Raw genomic sequence first — 17,054 nt, 5'->3', positions numbered from 1 at the left:
AGAATAACTGACTGTGCAAATAGCTTAGATTTATGGGAGCCCAGTCATTTGTTTAGGGCAAAAGACACATCCTCCCTTGACATCAAAGGGAGCGGGATTAGATTCTAAAGCTTTACCCCGAAACTTGCAGTTCATTTTCAGGACTATATAGGTGTGGATTTGTCAGGGGAATTCAGAGAGCTTTACCTTCCTTTGCACTGCCACCAGCTTTGTTTAGTGCAGTGTACACTCCTTAGTGTGCCACAGTCATGGTTGTATGACTTCATAGCTCCTCCCATACAGATTAGGGCCACCTCCACCCCATGACTAAGGTCTGGAACAGAAATAAGGTTTAAAGTATCTTTTGATATGCTTTCTGGTAATATTCTGAAATACTTGTTTTTTCTGGGAATTTCAGGCATAATGAGATGAACCCCGTGCATACTAAAATATTTTTTAGGAACATAGCGAGCCTGCATTCTGCAATAAATTGTTGTGAGTGGACCTTTGAAGACAAAAGGAATACAAGGAACCACTTGTCCGAATGCAACTGAAGAATTTGCACTTTCCTTTTAAAAAGTGGATTACAGTAATATCTAATGGAATAAAACATATTTAAGTATTTAATTTCCCTTAATGAAAAAAAAAATCCTGATTTGCTCATGTGTGTTACAACACCACCTTCTAAAACAACTAATGACTTAAATTAGTTGTTCTCTTGTGCAGGTAATAACATAGTACTCAGACAAAATAGCCATTTCTACAAATTCTTTTAGTTGAATGGGATTTTGGAAGCATAAAATGGTCCAGTGACATTCTCACTGGAAAATTCCAACAGAAACAAAGTAGTCAAATAGGTGTTGTGTTTTACCATGATGTTTGTACTGGCTAAACCATATTTGATACAGAAGATACCTGGCATTTGAAAAGCAAAATTTCAGTATTTACATTTTATTTACACACTAAATCACCAATTAAGAAAAAAAAAATCGTTATATAAATAAGTTACTAAAATCACATAGAGTCCATCAACATGAATTGGTAACAATCAGAAGTAGATTGAAGTAGTATTCCTGGGCCAACGTTGTCATTTTAGAATCACATTTTCCTTTGAATTCATAGGTGTATATGTCCACATACATACGTGTATGTGAACTTTAAACAGGTAGTTTATTAAACTTTAGTTTGTTACCAAAAGGAGATAAATATTTTCCCCCTCGACTTATAGAGTTGCACTGTATTAAATTAAGCACAAAGACTTATGTACATACTTAATTTACTGCACCAATTATTTATCTTTATTTCAAATGGATAACTTGAAGTTGTGAATGAATAAACAATTAAAGGATTGGGACCTTTTATATTAACTTGTAACAAAGGTATATAATACATTTCTTTCAGAGCCCAGTTTGTCTCCATTAAACTTACATGAGCATGTACCCATTAGATATTAGTATTTCCAGTACTGAATTACCGTACTCTCCAGTGCCATTTTCATTTCTGTACTTTCAAACAAAAACACATACACTTGTAAAACGAACTTTGATTCATCCAACATTACAAATTTAATAGTTCTTTAAGCTTGAGAGAGGCATTTTAAATCTGTATTAAAGACAGAGCATTATTCAGGAAATCCTAAGACTTAGAAAGATTCAAGTGCATTGGTGTAAGATATTATCCCTTTGTGCAAATAATATCCATCCAGAGCTGAAAGGGTGTGTTTATATGTCACAGGGTATTTAAAGTTAGCCGTGTCCAACTGTATGGCTGAATCCTGAAGTCCACAGACAAGGAAGGCTTCCTCTAAAAATCAAAGTACTGAGGAGCAAAACGACATGAGTAGGAAAAGACATAGTTAATTCATCAGATATAAATGCTATTATCCCGTTCTATGATTATTCACAGTTTTACCTGTACAGAGGAAAACCAGAAAATCTTTCAGACTAGGACATTCTCTTTCACCAAACACTCCTTCACAACCCACAATTAAAATATTTCCAGTAAATCTGGTGGTGGTGGGGAGCATCAGCCTCCAGCAAAGGGCCCTTCATCTGAACATCAGCATTTTCCCCCGTGCTCGTCCAAAAAGGTTGTTTTTAAAAGCCGCTCCAGTTCGGTATGTCCAGCTGGAAATTCCTCGCCCCGGCAATGCTTTCAGCATCGGGTGTTTCAGTTCCTGCGACGCGGCCTACAGAGGCGGACATGAACGATAACAGTAACTCCAGCAAGTGTCCCAAGTCTGACACATCTCATCCGCTGGGGCGGGGGGACGGGACGGGACTGCCAGCTTTGTGGGTTCATTTTAAGATACCTTTATAAGTTTGCCTCCTGCGAGGTGGCATTTTGCAGTCCTCCTTCCCACCATCCTTAAGGAAGGCAAAAATAAAACCCAAAACGTGTGTTTTTTTCAACGGCCGCTTCATCACAAATCACTGTCTTCCTCTCAGCGCAGGCCTAAGCGTAAACTCCGGTTTTCTTCCGCACACCAGAAGGAGAGAGAAAAGAAAGAGAAACTCAGGCAGCAGCTGAAGGGGTGGGGAAGGGGAGAGACAGCCACGCAGCGGAGACTCAGTTGTGCCCGCCGCTACCAGGCAAGGCAAGGCAAGGCAAGGCAGAGGGAGCCACTCTAGCGAGCGGAGTGGAGCAGTGCAGTAGCAGAGGCGGAAGCGATGCTAGTTGAACGACTGAGAAGGAGGTAGTGGAGGGAAGGGGGAGGCTGTTGGCGTTTGGCGCCGGTGGAGGGAGTCATTCCTGCAGCTGCACTTCCGGTCGGCATTTTGTTCTGAGAGGGAGCGAGAGAGAGACACACACACAGGATCCGATCCTTTCCTTTCCTTTCTCCTCCTCCTCCCCCCCCTCTTCTTCTTCCCCCACCCCCCGCTCGGTACCGACTCACTGGGCCCAGGCTACCACCTCCCCCATCCTCCTGCACTCGCGTATACAGAGGGAGCGGCGGCAGCGGCCCCTTGGCAGCTGCTTCCCCCCCCCCCCCCCCGCCCTCCCCGGCCATCCCCCTGCGGCTCGGAGTGTGTCTCGGAACCGGTTCGGTTCGGCCCAGCCCGGGTTGATGTTGTGAAGCAGGCTCAGAGGGAAGGGATTTGTCTCGGCCGCTCACCCCCCAGCTCTACATGTTCGCTGCACTGAGGAGGAGACGGAAGAGGAGCCAGCCCCCCTCCCGGCCCGGATTATTGTTGTTATATTATCTCCCCTCCTCCTCCTGCTCCGCGGTGGCGGCGGCCTAGCAGCGGCGGCAGCTCCTCTGAGGAGGGAGGGGGCGGATTTCTCTCCCCCTCTCTCGGATTCTTGTTGGATTCAGACGCCGATTTGCTCAGGTAATCCCCCCTCCTTGTCTCCCCTTCCCCTCCCTGCCCTCTCCAGCAGCGGGCTGGGCCTCCTAGCCCAGGCGGCCCAGCGCTGCTGGGTGCAGAGGGAATTAGCTGTTATCCGGGGTAGAGGGGAATAAGTGGTAACCGGAGATGTTTATTTCGCAGCCCTCCTTCCTGCTCGCTCGGGTTTGGCGGAGGAGATTGGTTCCTCCAGGGCTGCCGGGAGGCCTAGGCCCGGTAGAGAGCGCAGGCCCGCCGGCCAGTGCCTTTACTCTAGCTCGGGGATTAGAAAGGCATAAGCGGCTTCTCAGTAACAGGCCTTAACTCGGAGAGGAGCAGGAGGAAGAGGAAACAATAAAATTAGCTGCAAATGTGTACTTATCTTTTTGCCGTATTTACAACTTCACCAGGGCAAGGAAGGAAGGTCCCAGCACAGACAGCCCTCTGAAGTGGGGAAGGAGTAAGTGGAGGAATAGGGGAAGAGAGACAATATAAATACCCAGAAACAAAAATATCAGCTCTCTTCGCTATTACCTTCTCCTTCTAACCAACTCTATTGTGAACATTCAAAAGTTCGAATGCACATGGATTTATAATGTGCCAGAGGTTTAATTTCTAAATAATATAGTGATTGATTAGTGTGTTAATCACTTAGTATATTTATAGCATAAAACTAGTGCTTGTGGGATGATTGACACAACATGGACACCTGCAGACCCAGGAAATACAGATAGACAAGCATATTATGTCAGGTACTCCACACAATCTCAGTGTTTATGTGCTGTATATGTTATGTGAATATGTACTAAATTCAGACGAAATACTATTTTATACTCTTAACAAACAGAAAACGGGAGAGGGGTCGTGTGTAAAGTGCTACATTTATGACATTTCAGGGGTCAAGGTGAAGATGAGATCTTACCCTAAGTACTTGAGAATCAAGAGTAAATTTAATTAAGTGAAAAGTAAGGAACGCTTAAAAAGTGTCATCCTTTCTTGTCAGGCCATATCACTTTGAGATCCTGAGGTTGTTATTGGCTGTTTGTGTCCGTGATGTTTGAATATGTAATTAGGTGTCATTTTAACAGGTCAAATGTGTTTTGTAAATGACATTTGATTAAGTGTCAGGTCTTTATAAATGGTAGCTAATTTACAGTAAAGTAAATCTTGGACTTACTGTATGGTAGAGTTGACAGTGTTATTAAAAATTGAGGTAGATTTAAAACAAACACCCTGTGAACTAATAAAAATACTCCTACAGAAATTACATAATTGAGGGAAATTTTAAGATACAGAGTTTCATCTTTCATATAGAAAGGAAATTTGTAAATGGCAAACAATTATCAACATTACATAATTTGTCTTTTTTTCAGTAGGTTTTTTAGTTGTTCAGGCAGATCTGTTGTAATAATAAGTGGTTAATGTATCTAATAAAGTAACTTGTTGGTATATTATGTTTAGAGTTATAAACTGTGCTATCATGTCTCTGAGTGCCCTGATACATGTTTAAAAGGGTGAAGTTAATATAGCTGTCACATAGAAGGTGCGTTTTTAATGCTGTAAATCCGTGTAGTAGTCAGTAGCGTGTCAGTGATTTGTGTTGGTCAGGGAGCAGTTTGAATTTTAAAAAGCCTGAAGATCCTGCTGAGCCCCAATCCCGGCCTCCCTCCCACTAATCTCCCATTCCTGTCTTTGTGCTGCCTGGTCCTGTTAGACACTGTTTGCAACAGGGCCTCAGGCCTATGTGCGTGGAGAGGAACCATTTGCGCTTCGAAAAAGCAGCTTTTTATTTTTAAACTTTGTGAATTGCAGAGGGAGCCACTAGTTGTTTCTAACTGCCCCTATCTCTGTGTGTAGCTGAACTGCTGTTTTCTTTTGGTCTGTAGTGTAACTCTGCTTTACAGGAAAGAAAGGACTGTGCAGAAGTAGTTGTAGTTCTTGGGTAGCTTTCATCATCAGGAAGCGACATGAGCTCCAGCGTTTCTTTTGTCGTCTGTTTCAAACAGTTCTCATTTTAACAAAAATGGGTTTGTTAAGCTAACAGTAGTGAACTTCTCTGACTTATTTTTCAATTAAGGAGGTTTGCTTTAAATATACCAGATAAGAGCAGGAAATAAGCTACTGTAGTTATGTAGTTCCTGTCAAGTTTATCTTGCCAGGGTTGTGTTTATGGTGTGTGCTTTTTTTTTTTTTTTAATCAGAAAGCATGCACTTTTCTGGTATGAAAAATAGGCGTATTTATAGAGGGAAATTTAAGGTGCTGCCTATTTGTAATGAGTTTGTTTGGTTTTGTTCTTCTGAGCCATATGTGGTTAATCCTGAATTAGTTGCATTATCGCAGTTGTAAATTTCTTTATCTCAGAAAAATGTATTTGGCATACAGAAATACTTAATGTGGAAATGTTTGAGATTACTTATTTTTGGTTTAGATTGTATTTTTAGCACGTTTAAGTGTGCGTGGGAAGCAGGACTGTCACTTTCATACTCCTTTTTCCCTAGCGTTAGGAGTTTATACTGGTCCACTGTTATCACAAGAGCTAGCTGCTTAAGGAGGATGTAGTTATTTTATTCATGTTACAGAAATACAAAATTAATTATTCTTGAGGTGTTAGTTGTAAAAATTATTTTAACTGAAAGAGGAAAATATTTTCTTCTTATTATCTTTTATTTTGTGCTTTCGAATACCTTGTACATTTTGAATTTTTCCTGTGTACAGGGTGTTTTTTTTTTTTAGCCTTTGCTATCTTTTAAAGCTGTTTTTGTATTTTTTTTTTTAAACATTTTTTACATTTTGATTTAGGAGAAACAGAACAGGATCAGAGAAGTAAAATTATACCACTGAAACCATTCGCAGATCCCTGTTCTAGATGTACATGTACCCCGGTGCAACCTCATTGCATGTTTGAGACTCCGTGTACATTAATGTTCATATGACTCTTCTTGCAGAATCAAGGCAATAGATGGTTTTAACCCAAGGAAATGACTGTGGGTTTTTTTGTTGTTTGTATGATGATGTGGTGGGTTGACCCTGGCTGGATGCCAGGTGCCCACCAAAGCTGCTCTATCACTCCCCCCCTCAGCTGGACAGGGGAGAGAAAATATAACCAAAGGCTTGTGGGTCAAGATAAGGACAGGGAGAGTTCACTTGCCAATTACCATCACGGGCAAAACAGACTCAACTTGGGGAAAACTAACTTAATTTATTGCCAATCCAATCAGAGCAGGGTAATGAGAAATAAAACTTAATCTCAAAACACCTTCCCCCCCACCCCTCCCTTCTTCCTGGGCACAACTTCACTTGTGATTTTCTCTACCTCCTCCCCCCGAGTGGCGCAGGGGGACAGGGAACGGGGGTTGTGGTTAGTTCATCACACGTTGTTTCTGCCACTCCTTCCTCCTCAGGGGGAGGACTCCTCACACTTTTCCCCTGCTCCAGCATGGGGTCCCTCCCGTGGGAGACAGTCCTCTCTGAACTTCTCCAACATGAGTCCATCCCACGGGCTACAATTCTTCATGAACTGCTCCAGCATGGGTCCCTTCCACAGTCCTTCAGGAGCACACTGCTCCAGCATGGGTCCCCCACGGGGTCACAAGTCCTGCCAGAAAACCTGCTCCAGAGTGGGATCCTCTCTCCACAGATCCGCAGGTCCTGCCAGGAGCCTGCTCCAGCGCAGGCTTCCCACAGGGTCACAGCCTCCTTCAGGCATCCACCTGCTCTGGCGTGGGGTCCTCCATGGGCTGCAGGTGGATATCTGCTCCACTGTGGACCTCCATGGGCTGCAGGGGGACAGCCTGCCTCGCCATGGTCTTCATCATGGGCTGCAGGGGAATCTCTGCTCCAGCACCTGGAGCACCTCCTCCCCCTCCTTCTTCACTGACCTTGGTGTCTGCAGGGTTGTTTCTCTTACATATTCTCACTCCTCTCTCTGGCTGCAGTTTCTGTTCTGCAGCAACTTTTTCCCCTTCTTAAATATGTTATCCCAGAGGTGCTACCACTGTCACTGATCGGCTTGGCCTTGGCCAGTGGCGGGTCTGTCTTGGAGCTGGCTGGCATTGGCTCTGTTGGACATAGGTGAAGCTTCTAGCAGCTTCTCACAGAAGCCACCCCTGTAGCCCCCCTGCTACCAAAACCTTGCCACACAAACCCAATACAGGTGATTAAGGTAATACAGCCTTAATCCTAAATGTTTCATGTACATATTCCTCTATAATATAAATAAACTATATTTTGAAGGATACTAGATGAAAAATAGTCAAAGTGTGAATTGATTTGAGCCAGGAAGTGGTATAACAAGTTTCCTATTGCAATTTTCTGTGTGTTCAGTGGCAAGTGTGGTACTTTTATGTGTGTGTTATATTAAAAAGTGTTAAAGTCATGATATTAAATTTATATTAACATTTACTTCATAACTATTGCACAAGAAATGCAAAGTTAGTCAACAGTTGCTAGTAACTAGAAGGAAAAAATATACTTCTCTTCTGAATATCTAGACATAGGAAAGAAATTAAGTCATTCAGAAATTTATGCTTTCTAGGAATTATTATAGAGGAGTATATAATATTCATCAATGTGTGGACATTTTGACAGCAGTTATGGGCATACTTAATTGGAAAAATATGAGTCGTGATAACTTTAGAGTTTGTCTGGTAGGTGTGTGGTGGATCATCCAGTGTTAGAACAGCTATTTAGTGTCGCAAAATACATCACTAGAAATATTTAACAGTTGAAAAAAATTGTCCATTTGAATGTGATACTGCTTATTTTCAATTTTGCCTTTCATATGCCTTTATTAGAAGTAGTACAGGTTAGCTTAGCTTCTGATTTTGAATCATCATCAGTAACGAGCACTCAGTTGTACAGAGATACCCACAAGGAAATGCTTGAAATTGGTGATACATGTGTATTATTGCTAATAACCCTGTATAATAATGATCCTTTTTAATAATCGAAAAATGAAGTCCTTTTGAAATGACAGTTGTTAAAGGCTTGTATTCTAAAAACCTTTAATATAATTCATCTATATTTGTGTGTTTATTTTTTTAGTGTTACATGCATACTTCTTTGTAGCTGATCCTGACCTCCAAAGTATGTGGGAGAGAAGTGCTTTATATTGACATCTGCTGCACCCCAGGAGTGAGGAAATTGTGTTTGAGGAGATTGTGCAGGACCTATGATTTGTATCTCATTTCCTGTCCCTACTGTTCACTATGGGAAATCTCACTAGCAAAAGTGAGGGGAGAAAGGATTTTGGCCCAACTGTATGTAGAGACTAAAAGGAATTCCAGTCAAATTGAACACAGTTTTTGATACTGTACTTGAAGGTGACTACTTGGTTCACATAAATAACTAAAAAAAAAAAAACATTGAAGAACATTTTTCATGTTAAACTCTTTAAGCCAGGAAAAAATTCTAGAAAAGTTTATTTTTATTGCTTTTAGTATGTGTATCGGTTCTAAGTGGTTTTCCAATCAGAGATCTCAGAATTCTTTATATAGGTAGATATTTTCATTTTTCAGATTATTGCTGTGGCTTGATTTGAAGCACTTTGTTTTTTGCAGGAGTGTGTATGTGTAGACATGCAATGCATTTTACAGGAACAGTGTTTAAAAAACACTAGGCTGCAAAGTCGGGGACTTGGATAAGGAAACAGCAGACTAAGATTGCAGAAACAAACATAATCCAGCCCCCTTCTCCATACGCTGGGCCTTTAACTATATTAGTGTATTTCCCCCTTACCCTCGTGGCCCTAATTCAATGCCTCATACAGTGCCTGGGAAATCGTAGCTGAATGGTATATACTGTTATAACCTAGTTGATATATTTGTTTTTCTTTGTCATTCAGTGTGTAGCCTACTGCTTTATTATCTGCTGTATACCATCCAAATCTTTCATGAATGCTGAAGTGTTTTCATCTATTCATTCGTAGGAATTATCTCAAAATACATATCTGCACTTCACAAACATTAGAGGGTTTTTTTTGCACATCTGTAAAATATTATTTCCATTTTACAGATGGAAGACTGAAACTGAGTCAGTGAGTTTGAAAATTGCTTATAAATCTTGTGTAATTTGACATGCTTTATTCTTGAGGCTCTTAGAGTTACTTTACAGCACTTAGGAACTTCATAACATTGTTTTCTTTGACTTTATTTGTGGTTGTGAGTGCCCTGTGTTTCAACATATCAGGCTCATTGTTTCTCATGGTGGATTCCTAATAAGTATAGAATGGTTTTTCGTTGATGGTCTTAAACATCTATTCAGTTTTAGCTGTCTTGATCATGCCAAGAGCTGGACAAGAATAGATTTCCTGTCCCGAAAAATTAAAAAGAATCATCCTCCTTATTGTGAAGAAACCAAAATCTCTTAAAGTTTATCAGGAATAACAGAGACAACAACTAGATAATAACCCAAATCCTGCAAGTAATTAAATGGCTTGCCTGCAATATTGAAGACAGAGATTCAAAATATTACTCTGTTAACTTCCAGCAGGAACTAGCAACCCTGGAGAGTATCCTAAGTATTGGTTATTGGCTGTTAGGGATAAAACTCTGCCTCTTAAACTGATAATTGTTGCAGTTGATGTAAACTGGTTGAATGGAAACCTCTGCAGCCTAGTGGTCAGACCATTTCATTGTAATGTCAGTCTGTTGTCCAGCTGCTGTACAGCTCTGTTAGGAAAGCAAGACTATTCAGAGGTGTAGTAAGCGTGTTCCTAGCCAGAACGTTGCTTTTGGGATGTAGGAAGTCCAAGTTCAAATGCCTGATCTGTATCAGGCAGAGAAGTTCTTGAGCTTTTCCTCCCCCATATGGCTTTTTGTTCTAATCGTATGCTCTAGGCATGACCCTGAGGCTGTGGGTATATTATGGAACAGGTAGAATTTTTATTTCTTTCTTTCCTTGTGATGGAAGTTTTCTGTGAAAATAAGCTGCTTTTTTTAGAAGAGTTGTTTTTTACAAACTGGCAGTTTCCAGCAAAAGATCTCTTGGATGGGAAACTTTTTTTTTAATTGATTGGATTTATTAACTACGTTTTATTCAAATTCCTTAGTAAAAAAGTGTAATGTCCCAAAGAAGGCATCTCCTTTTACTGTGTAACTCTGATTTGTTTCATGACATATACGTCATGTGCCATATATGAGACAGGGATCCTGTGAATAACAAAACCAATATATGATCATTTAATGAATGACTATTATAATGCACAAGGGACTGAATTGTAGGTGTAAGCAACCATAATTCTGACATTTCTTAATACTTTAATGCTTGGTTTTATCGTTCTAACCTTTTTTCTCTTTTTTTATAATGTAATTTAGCAAGCTCCTTGAATGTAAATGCATGTCTGTGATAGTGCAACCCCTTTCTCTCATGATTGAGCTAACAATCTCTCCTCTGTGTTGACCAGGTACTTGGAAAGGATGAGGTTACAAATACTTTGTCTCCGAAATTTTGTTTTCAGGTCTTAGGTTTTAATAGAGACTGTCCAACTGTCTTGTATGTTATTTTCCATTCAGATATATTGCTTCCTCTTTTTCTTCAGATATGCTTTCTAGATATTAATGATGGAGGGAAAATTTAGAGAGCCCTTGTAGGATGCTACGTACAGCAACTACCTTAGCACCTGTAGAAAAAATAAGCTGGAACATGCTTTTTGCAGTCTAAAAGCTGGGAAAATTTTGATAAGACTCTAAGAAGACTGTGGTGAGAACTCGTGGACAGTGCTTTGTGGAGATCTAAAATCAGTTTAGCTTCAATTTCATTTTCTGAAGGGAAAATTAAAAATCTGCCTGATGATTTGTCTGTTAAATTCCTAGTTCAAACTAAGGAGATATGATTGCTTTTTATTACAGTGGATGCTAGGGTTTTTTTGTTGTTGTTGGGGTTTTTTTGGTTTTGGGTTTTTTTTTTTTTTAAATAATGGGAAATGAATTTTCTTCTACTAGCACTCTCAGTGATGATTGGTTCTTCCTGGCAGGTTCCTTAAAAACTCTTGTTGAGGCATAACCTGTAACATAGAAAAACTTCAGTGTATCCTATTAAAATTTGGCAGTTATAAGCAATTGAAACATTGCTTAACAGAGTTGCTAGTCAACTTTAAGAATGCATGTTGCTCCCTGCTTGTTTTGTATAGGTGAGGCTGGTAGTGACTCCTCTCAGTTTCTTGACACTTACTAAAGGCACTGATTTTACTTCTGACTTTGCTAAACTTCAGTCATTCGGGCCAAAATCTTCCATGTTGGGTGACTGCCCTTTATTGACTGACACTTTTAATAAAGCTTAAAGCCAAAATAGTTCACTGGCTCCTAAGGGTCATGGTAGAGAAAAGTTTAAAAAATAATTTCTGACCTTTTCTTCAAGTCATTTGAACACCCCCATTCTTTGGGAGAGGAACTTAAAATTTGAGTGAGGTGACTTTTTGCATTAGGGACGTGCAATTTGAAAATCTGTCCAAAAATTGGGCAAGTTATTAGTGTCTGAAAAATTAGCTGACTTCTCTGATTGTAGGCATTAAAGCTGAAAAATTTTGTATGCGCAACAGGACTTTCCTAATAAGTATGGTTCTAAGCAGTGAGATGTGGTACAGACTCTTAGTTTTCTGGTGTCCATTCCCTGCTTATCTGTGGTGCTGATTCATTTGAATGTGGAAAAGACAAGAACTGAGGTTACAGATGGCTGGAAGGGTGAAAACATGGAGGAGAAGAGTGGTGGACTGGAACCAGACTTGCACAGATGGGGAGGGAATGGGAGTTTGAAGGGCAGGAATTGGGAGGAGAGTAGGAGCTTGGAGTTCCTAAGTAAGTAATAACTGAACTGAGAGGACTGGATAAAACAGCTGGTGGGGCAGATAAAAGTGTCCTTAGTGAAGATACAGGAAGAGCTGTGAAACAGCCTTAGCAAGAAACTGAGATAGAAGGGTACTCTGGAATTGGGTGTACAGTCAAGGGAAACACTTTAGGGATGGGAATGCGTGGGAATTATGTACTGAGAGAGACTAGAGAGGGGAAGAAGAACAAATTGCCTGAGAAGCCAGAAGTATAAAATGAGGATTGGCTGAGCAAAGAAGCATTATTTCACACACAGGAATTCATTGTTTGAATTGTCTTTTTTTTTTTTTTTTTTTCCCCCCTGAGGAAATCACATAGTAGGAAAAAAAACACCTCAGAAATGTGGAATACTTCTTGTAAGAGCAAATGGTAGGGAATCCTGTAGTTCAGATTACCTGTGTAGTCTGGATTTGGCATCTTTGTGAATGCATTGTGGTAGTCTTTAAGTCTGTCATCACTATTTTTTTTTCCTAGAACAGGATGCCTATTTCACAGACTGTGTAGAATGAATGTAGCCTCCTTAATAAGAGATTAAAAAAACAAACAAACAAACAACCAAAAAAACCCCCACAAAACCAAACCAAACCCAACACCCCCCCCCCCCCAATAAAAAACCCCAGGTTATATTAATGTCTCCTAGGCTTGGCTTTAGATATTGTTGATCCTGCCTTGGGGAAAGGGATAGACGTGAGATTGCTTCCAGTCCTGTCTTTTATGATTAAATATTTTGATTTCTCTTGGTGTTCAATGTGTATCTTAATCACATCATTACACCCTGCTCCAGAGACAGAATTTTTAATTTTCTCACAGGCTTTTCTGTGATGTGTATTGTAATATTGGAATGCTTCACAAATACTTATTTGTTTAATGTTTTTGAGGAGAGTATGTAATCATGCAGGTTGGGAACTGAGATGCAAAAGTTGGTCTTTATAACTTTGGAAGTCCAACTGGAGCAACTGTAGGACCTGAATTTTAAATTAACTTGACTTTTTTGGTATCATAATGTATGTGATAATATTATAACAGATTTTGTTAATTTTGGTTATGAATATGACTAATCAGTGCTTCATCAAATTGGGCTTCAGAGCATGCAGAAAGAAAGGAACTGTCATGGTTTAACCCCAGCCAGCAACTAAGCACCATGCAGCTGCTCACTCACTTCCCCCCCACCCAGTGGGATGGGGGAGAGAATCGGGGGGGGGGGGGTGGGGGAGTAAAACTCGTGGGTTGAGAAAAGAACAGTTCAATAGGATAGAAAGGAAGAAACTAATAATGATAATAATAACAATAATAACAATAATAAAATTACAATAATAATAATAAAAGGATTGGAATATACAAAACAAGTGATGCACAATGCAATTGCTCACCACCTGCTGACTGATGCCCAGTTAGTCCCTGAGCGGTAATCCCTCCCAGCCCCACTCCCCCCAGTTTATATACTAGGCATGACATCCCATGGTATGGAATACCCTATTGACCAGTTTGGGTCAGCTGCCCTGGCTGCATCCCCTCCCAACTTCTTGTGCACCTCCAGCCTTCTTGCTGGCTGGGCATGAGAAGCTGAAAAATCCTTGACTTAGTCTAAACATTACTTAGCAACAACTGAAAACATCAGTGTGTTATCAACATTCTTCTCATACTGAATCGAGAACATAACACTACACCAGCTACTGGGAAGAAAGTTAACTCCCAGTCGAAACCAGGACAGATATATACATATATATATATATACACACACACACAGAGATATCATTCCCTTAGTCTATGGGCCATCCCTATAAAATGTCTGTTGAGTTCATCTAGTCCATGACTCTGGGCTCCATCTGTCATAACAGTCTTTCTGGGCAGGAGGGATGGTGCAAAGTCCGCTCAGTTGGCAGAGCAGGATCAGGCTTTGGGGCAGCATGGCGAGTGGGTGACATTGGGCGCAGCAGGAGGATGGTGTGCACTGTTGGACCGTTGCATGCTGGAGTCAGTTCTGGTCCCATCACTACTGCGCTTTGCTCAGTTTTATCAAAGTTCATTCTTGCTTAATCTAAATGATTCTTACTGTAGTACTATGGATATAGCATATAACAATTATAGTAATGATGACATACAGTAGCAGGGTTATATAGCAAGTAACATCATACCATTCAAATCATTGGCTATTCTCACCTAAAATCAAATCCCCTTGAGGCACACATTGGACTTCCCCATCTTTTCGCATCACCCACCAAGTGCACCCAGGCCCTTGAGCAAAAGCAACCCCACGAATGGGTTTGCCTTTGCCTGAGGCAGGAGTAACCCAGACTGTCTTCCCTAACATATTTTTTATGTGCACTACAGGGACTTTATCCCCTTCTACAGTATGTAAAAGTTCTGATTGGGCAGGGCCACCCCGATTGGCAGATCCTCTGGTGTTGACTAACCAGGTGGCTTTTGCTAAATGTGTATCACAATGTTTGAAAGTTCCACCCCCCATTGCTCTCAATGTAGTCTTTAACAGTCCACTGTATTGTTTCATTTTTCCTGGAGGCTGATGCATGATAGGGGATATGATATACCCACTCAATGCCATGCTCTTTGGCCCAGGTGTCTATGAGGTTGTTTCGGAAATGAGTCCCGTTGTCTGACTCAATTCTTTCTGGGGTGCCATGTTGCCATAAGACCTGCTTTTCAAGGCCCAGGATAGTGTTCTGGGCGGTGGCATGGGGTACAGAATATGTTTCCAGCCATCTGGTGGTTGCTTCCACCTTTGTAAGCACATGGTGCTTGCCTTGGCAAGTTTGTGGGAGTGTGATATAGTCAATCTGCCAGGCTTCCCCATGTTTATATTTCAGCCATCGCCCTCCATACCACAGAGGCTTTAACCACTTGGCTTGCTTAATTGCAGCATGTTTCACATTCATAGATTACTTGTGCAGTAGTATCTATGGTGAAGTCCTCAATCATGAGCCCATCTATATGTTGCATCTCTTCCCTGATGTCCTCAGGTGTCATGGGCCCACAGAGCCATAAATAGCTCACCCCTATGTTGCCAGTCCAGGTCCACCTGAGCCACTTCAATCTTGGCAGCCTGATCCACCTGTTGGTTGTTTTGATGTTCTTCAGTGGCCCAACTCTTGGGTACATGAGCATCTACATGACGTACTTTTACAACCAGATTCTCTAGCCGGGATGCAATATCTTGCCACAGTGCGGCAGCCCAGATGGGTTTACCTCTGCGCTGCCAGTTGCTCTGCTTCCATTGCTATAACCACCCCCATAGGGCATTTCCCACCATCCATGAGCCAGTATAGAGATAGAGCACTGGCCACTTCTCTCTTTCAGCAATATCTAATGCTAGCTGGATGGCTTTCACCTCTGCAAACTGACTTGATTCACCTTCTCCTTCAGCAGTTTCTGTGACTTGTCCTATAGGACTCCATGCAGCAGCCTTCCACCTCTGATGTTTTCCCACAATGCAACAGGACCCATCAGTGAACAGGGCATATTGCCTCTCATTTTCTGACAGTTTATTATACAGTGGGGCCTCGTCAGCATGTGTCACCTCCTCCTCTGGTGACATTCCAAAATCTTTGCCTTCTGGCCAGTCCATGATCACTTCCAAAATTCCTGGGCGACTGGGGTTTCCTATGCGAGCCCGTTGTATGATTAGTGCGACCCACTTACTCCACGTGGCATCAGTTGCATGATGTGTAGAGGGGACCCTCCCTTTGAACGTCCAGCCCAGCACTGGCAGTCGGGGTGCCAAGAGGAGCTGTGTTTCAGTACCAACCACTTCTGAGGCAGCTCGAACTCCTTCATATGCTGCCAATATCTCTTTTTCAGTTGGAGTATAGCGAGCCTCGGATCCTCTGTATCCCCGACTCCAAAACCCCAGGGGTCGGCCTCGGGTCTCCCCAGGTGCTTTCTGCCAGAGGCTCCAGGTAGGGCCATTCTCCCCAGCTGCAGTATAGAGCACATTTTTAACATCTTGTCCTGCCCGGACTGGCCCAAGGGCTACTGCGTGAACAATCTCCCGTTTAATTTGTTCAAAGGCTTGTTGTTGCTCAGGGCCCCGTTTAAAATCATTCTTCTTCCGGGTCACTTGATGGAGAGGGCTTACAATCAGACTGTAATTTGGAATATGCATTCTGCAAAAACTCACAATACCTAAGAAGGCCTGTGTTTCCTTTTTATTAGTCGGTGGGGACATAGCTGCTATTTTGTTGATCACATCCATTGGGATCTGACGATGTCCATCTTGCCATTTTATTCCTAAAAACTGCATCTCCTGTGCAGGCCCCTTGACCTTACTTTCTTTTATGGCAAAACCAGCTTTCAGAAGGATTTGGATTATTTTCTTCCCTTTCTCAAAGACTTCTTCTGCTGTGTCTCCCCATGTGATGATGTCATCAATGTACTGCAGGTGTTCTGGAGCTTCACCCTGTTCCAATGCAGTCTGGATCAGTCCATGGCAAATAGTGGGGCTGTGTTTCCACCCCTGGGGCAGTCAATTCCAGGTGTATTGGACACCCCTCCAAGTGAAAGCAAACTATGGCCTGCACTTTGCTGCCAGAGGGATTGAGAAAAATGCATTAGGAATATGTCAGTGGTGGCGTACCACTTGGCTGCCTTTGATTCCAGTTTGTATTGAAGTTTAAGCATGTCTGGCACAGCAGCACTCAGTGGCGGCGTGACTTCATTCAGGCCACGATAGTCTGCTGTTAGTCTCCACTCCCCATTAGACTTTCGCACTGGCCGTATGGGACTATTAAAGGGTGAGTGAGTTTTGCTGATCACTCCTTGGCTCTCCAGTCGATGAATCAACTTGTGGATGGGAACCAGGGAATCTTGGTTGGTGCAACATTGCTGCCGGTGCACCGTTGTGGTAGCAATTGGCACTTGTTGTTCTTCAACCCTCAGCAACCCCACAGTTGAAGGGTCTTGAGGGAGACC

The 17,054-nt window shown here is 41.9% G+C and overlaps 1 protein-coding gene across 5 annotated transcripts in view; it reads left to right on the top strand.

Annotated features, from left to right (window-relative positions):
* The first annotated feature begins 2,967 nt into the window (after positions 1-2,967).
* LOC128136275 (nipped-B-like protein) overlaps positions 2,968-17,054 on the top strand; it is a 187,172-nt gene continuing 173,085 nt past the window's right edge. For all 5 annotated transcript variants that reach the window (XM_052775528.1, XM_052775530.1, XM_052775524.1 and 2 more), the window contains exon 1: positions 2,968-3,311. The gene's annotated coding sequence lies outside the window, so the exon portion shown is untranslated. The remainder of the gene's footprint in view (positions 3,312-17,054) is intronic.

This window comes from Harpia harpyja, chromosome W (assembly GCF_026419915.1).
Source record: "Harpia harpyja isolate bHarHar1 chromosome W, bHarHar1 primary haplotype, whole genome shotgun sequence".
Taxonomy (NCBI): Eukaryota; Metazoa; Chordata; class Aves; order Accipitriformes; family Accipitridae; genus Harpia; species Harpia harpyja.
Note: the sequence above shows the minus strand (reverse complement) of the source record. Positions and strands in the feature narration are given on the sequence as shown.